At 48.2% G+C, this 5,416-nt stretch overlaps 1 pseudogene; it reads left to right on the top strand.

The window, feature by feature from the left end:
- The first annotated feature begins 3,316 nt into the window (after positions 1–3,316).
- LOC142458292 (eukaryotic initiation factor 4A-III-like) lies at positions 3,317–4,810 on the top strand (annotated as a pseudogene).
- Positions 4,811–5,416: the final 606 nt, after the last annotated feature.

Below are 5,416 nucleotides of genomic sequence, written 5' to 3'. Positions count from 1 at the left end.
ACTTTGTGCGAGCCATTCTATGACATTTTCTGTCCAGGTCTCTCACTTTTCATTTCGTGTATTTCCTTTAGCTAGTCTGTGTTCAAGAGCAAGGTCCAGAGCCTTTACTGACATCCATCCCCTGTCTTTTTCATGACCTTCTGCTTCTTTGCTAGAAGATCATCTGAACGTCACACCCCGACTTGTTTGATCTTTCACCATTAGTGTTCAATACGCCCGTCTGTCCCTGAGATGGTTTCTGAGTTTAGGCAGGATACATGTGAGGTTCAAGTTTGGCTCCTGTGGCTTTAGTTTTCTTCAGCTCCGACTTGAACTTGCACGTGAACAATTGTTGACCTGTTCTGTTGTCAGCCACTGGCCTTGTTCCAGAGGATGATTCTGAGCCTCTCCGTTGTCTCTTTTCACAGATGTTGTTGTTTGGTGGCATCGTCAGCTCTGCTTCGAAGTGACCCCAGCACAGCAGAAGAAACCTCTCCCCATCTTGCACAGTCCTCCCAATGGTTATGTCTGAGCCCATGGGCGCAGCCACGGTGTTGATTCATATTCTTTTTTTTTCTTCTTTCTATTTTTGACTTTCTCTTTTTCACTGACTTCTCTCCAGCTTGGTATTCTTCTTAAGGGATTGATCTCTCCTGATAACATGACCGAAGCACAAACACAAAGTCTTAGGAACACTCACTGTACTTCGTCCAAGACAGATTTGCTCGTTCTTCTGGCCATCCACGGTACTGTCAACATTTTTCACCAGCACCATGCTCAAACACATCAGTTCTCTCTGGTCTTCCTGACTTATTCTCCAGCTTTCGTATGCATATAGGGTGATGGCAAATACCACTGTGGGGGGAGATGCCAGCTCCCCACAACCAATCATGGGTTTGATAGGCACAATTGCATAGTATATATATATATATATATATATATATATATATATATATATATATATATATATATATATATATATATATAAAGATTAAAGTCCTAGAGAGCATGAGAAATAAGAGAGAGATTGAAATAATGGAGTCAGACACAATTCGTGGTAGCATGCTCACCTCAGCCCACCTTGGTGGTCTACGTGGAGAGGGGAGACTGAAGGGCAGGAGAGAGGGGGATGGGGAGGAGGACTAGGGAAAGGGAAGAGGGGAGAGAGGACTGGAGAGGAGAGGGAGCCCAGGAGAGGCCAAGGGCAGAACCCGAGAGGGCTCTTTATTGCTAACCAAGATCTATATCTTTGGGGGGCATGCAAGCTCACTAATTACAGGTGAAGTAGCATGTCACAGGAAGGGGTTGCACTATAGGTTATACAGCAATGAGAGGGGACAATCTAGGGACATACACACAATAGGAAGAAGAGGTATTTGGAGTATACATGTGACAAGAAGGGCGGATCCTAGATTCAGGATGGCAGCCTAACTTTGGATGTCACTGAGCAGGTTTGACCTGTTCTAAACCATTATCAGTAGGGTGTGAATCCCACCTACTGGAACCAAGCTAATGGCCACAAGCCTTTAGGGAGAAGTAGCCCATTGTCCTTAACAGCAGGGAGGGGGGCCCTACCTGTGATGGGACCAGACAGTAGTCTGGCAGCTGACTGCCTTCAGGGGGGATGTCTCTAAGCATCTGACCTCCCCAGAGATGCTGGCAAATAGCCTCTAATGTTTAACATGTCTTTGGGGGAGACAAAGTTGGGGAAAGGTCTCTTTATCATCCCCACATACCATGACTTGGGTCAGGCACACTTTAGTTCTCAAAGTGTTATCTGCTCTTCAATACTGTGTGAGTCAGGGTCGACTAGAGAAACAAATCCATGGACACACATGTGTATAAGAAAGAGTTTTATATACAAGAGCAATTTAACATTGAGACAACATCCCAGCCCAGTCCAGACCAAGTTCATAGTCCGATATTAGCCCATATATCCGATACCAATCTATAAAATCCTCTTCAGACTCACGAAACACAAGCGATGATGCCGAATGCAGAAGATCACAGGCCAGTGGGTAGAAAATCTTTGGCTCCAGTGTCATTGGAAACATCTCAGAGCTGGCAGGGGTCTCTCTGTGGCTTCTCCAGCTTCTGAAGTCTGGTTGCATCCATGTGGCTTGTCTTCTGCAATGTCTCCCAGGGAGTAGGAGAAAGAGAGAGAGAGAGAGAGACTTCCGCCTCCAAGGAGGAAGTATCAGATTTCCCAGAATTCTCAGGAGAAGGTCATTCCCACAGAAGTCTTATTGGCTATCTCCAGATTGACAGCCAAGACACCACCCTACACACTTAATCCTTAAATTGATACTAGATCAGGTGACTACCACAAGCACTTTAAATAATTCTTTTTTTATATATAATTTTATTGGGGGCTTGTAAAACCCTTATTACAATCCCTCCATCTATCCATTGTGCCAAGCACATTTGTACATTTGTTGCCATCATCATTGTCAAAGCATTTTCTTTCTACTTGAGCCCTTGGTATCAGCTCTTCATCTTTCCCCCCTTCTCTTACAAATCCTTCAAATTTGTAAATTATTATTATTTTTTCATGTCTTACACTGTCTGATGTCTACCTTCACCCACTTTTCTGTTGTCCATCCCCCAGGGACATGGTTATATGCAGATCATTGTGATCGGTTCACCCTTTCTCCCCCGACATTCCCCTGACCCTCCTGGTATCGCTACTCTTATCTTTGGCCCTGAGAGGCCTATCTGTCCTGGATTCCCTGTGGTTCCAGCTCTTATCTGTACCAGTGAACATCCTCTGTCTAGCCAGATTTGTAAGGTAGATTTGGGATCATGAGAGTTGGGGGGAGGAAGCATTAAAGAACTAGAGGAAAGTTGTATGTTTCACCAGTGCTATACTGCACCCTGACTAGCTTGTTCCCCTGACCCTTCTGTAAGGAAGGGGGCGTCCAGTTGCCTACAGATGGGCTTTGGGTCTCCACTCTGCACTCCCCCTCATTCATAATGATATGATTTTTTTTGTTCTTTGATGCCTGATACCTGATCTTATTGACCCCTTGTGATCACACAGGCTGGTGTGCTTCTTCCATGTGGATTTTGTTGCTTCTCAGATGGCCGCTTGTTTATCTTCAAGCCTTTAAGCCCCCAGACGCTCTATCTTTTGATAGCCGGGCACCATCAGCTTTCTTCACCACATTTGCTTATGCACCCGCTTTGTCCTCAGCGATCCTGTCGGGAAGGTGAGCATCATGGAATGCCAGTTTAATGGAATAAAGTGTTCTTGCGTTGTGGGAGTAAAAGAATTCTTGTGCAGCAAATTTGCCCAGTGCAATATTTGCTGGATTTCTTTTTTTTTTTTAAGTGGAGAGCAAATGCTTTAAAAACGATGAGGGCGACCTTCCACTTTCCTTTACGGCCTGCTAGCGCACGTTTTTCTCTGCCGACCAGCAGTTATGGCGGCCACGGCCTCGGGCTTGGCGCGGAAGCGGCTGCTCAAGGAGGAGGACATGACCAAGGTGGAATTCGAGACAAGTGAGGAGGTGGACGTGACACCATGGGCCTGCGGGAGGACCTGCTGCGAGGCATCTACGCCTACGGTTTTGGAAAGCCGTCGGCGATCCAGCAGCGTGCCATCAAGCAGATCATTAAGGGCAGGGACGTCATCGCCCAGTCCCAGTCTGGCACCGGCAAAACAGCCACCTTCAGCATCTCAGTCCTGCAGAGTCTGGACATCCAGGTTCGTGAGACCCAAGCTTTGCTCCTGGCTCCCACCAGAGAGCTGGCTGTGCAGATTCAGAAGGGCCTGCTTGCTCTCGGCGGCTACATGAACGTCCAGTGCCATGCCTGCATTGGCGGCACCAACGTGGGGGAGGGCATCCGAAAGCTCGACTACGGGCAGCACATGGTTGCCGGGTCGCGTCATTGCCAGGATTCCTCGCAGGAGCTTGAGGACACGCGCCATCAAGGTGCTGGCCCTGGACGAGGCGGACGAGATGCTCAATACAGGCTTTAAGGACAGATGTACGACGTGACAGGTACCTGCCCCCGGCCACGCAGGTGGTGCTGATCAGCGCCACGCTGCCCCACGAGATCCTGGAGATGACCAACAAGTTCAAGACGGACCCCATCCGCATCCTGGGCATCAAGCAGTTCTTCGTGGCCGTGGAGAGGGAGGAGTGGAAGTCTGACCCGTTGTGTGACCTCTACGACACGCTCACCATCACCCAGGCCGTCATCTTCTGCAACACCAAGAGGAAGGTGGACTGACTGGCTGACGGACGGAGAAAATGTGGGAGGCCAACTTCACGGTCTCGTCGATGCACGGGGACATGCCGCAGAAGGAGCGCGAGTCCATCATGAAGGAGTTCCGGTCCGGTGCCAGCCGAGTGCTCATTTCCACAGACGTCTGGGCCTGGGGGCTGGATGTCCCTCAAGTGACCCTCATCATTAACTACGACCTGCCCAACAACAGAGAGCTGTACATCCACAGGATCGGGCGGTCTGGTCGCTATGGCCGCAAGGGCGTGGCCATCAACTTTGTGAAGAACGATGACATCCGCATCCTGAGGATGCAGTACTATTCAACCCAGATTGACCAGATGGCCATGAACGTTGCTGATCTCATCTGAGGACCCACTGTGTGGTGCTGGAGATGCAGGAGGCTTATCTCACACCCCCACTTAGCAAAGATTTGGGGATGGCTTTGAGTTACTGGGGGTTGGTGTGACCCCTGTGCCCACCCCGACAGAAGCTAGGGACTCACTGTTTTTACCCATGTGTAAATATATTGCAGTTTTTGTTTTTTTTCCATTAAACATAGACTTTTCCTACAAAAAAAAAGATGAGGGCAAAAAATGTACAGAAGTGCTTTACACAATTGATGTATGTATGGATTGTGATAAAAGTCGTATGAGTCCCTAATAAAATGTATATATATAAAAAAGAATGATGAAATGTTCAAAAACAGACTGTACAAGTCTTCTTGATGTGATCGAACTACCGGAACGTATATGCCAATAAAAGGGGGGGAGAAAATAAAAAAGACGCCTGCCCGAAGTCCGAATGGAGACTCGCGTCCTGAGATAAGAACGGCATTACAAACGAATTCAGAAATGCTGCATCATCGCAATGCAGAAAGAAACGAAGGCCGTGTGCTCCAGAAAGCTGGGTCAGTGACTCACAGCGTGGCTGATGCCGGAGAAAGGTGAAGGAAGGACTAGGATGCGGTGTCATGCCATGTGAGCGTGGGAAACACGTTCCCGGCCTTGCCGGGCCTCAAGAGCCAGATTGCTTGATTTCTTGACGACTGCTTCCATGAGTATTGATTATGGATCTAAGCAAGGTGAAATCCTTGACAACTCTCTTTCTCCTCTGCTAATCATGACAGTAAGGAGCCCTAGGGACATGGTTGGGCTGCTAATCACAGCAGCCAATCCTGGAGTGAAAGACGAGGCTTTCAACTCCCATA

The sequence above is a fragment of the Tenrec ecaudatus genome, chromosome 10 (genome assembly GCF_050624435.1).
Source record: "Tenrec ecaudatus isolate mTenEca1 chromosome 10, mTenEca1.hap1, whole genome shotgun sequence".
Lineage (NCBI taxonomy): Eukaryota > Metazoa > Chordata > Mammalia > Afrosoricida > Tenrecidae > Tenrec > Tenrec ecaudatus.
The sequence above is the reverse complement of the archived record's forward strand: the minus strand, read 5'-3'. Positions and strand labels throughout refer to the sequence as shown.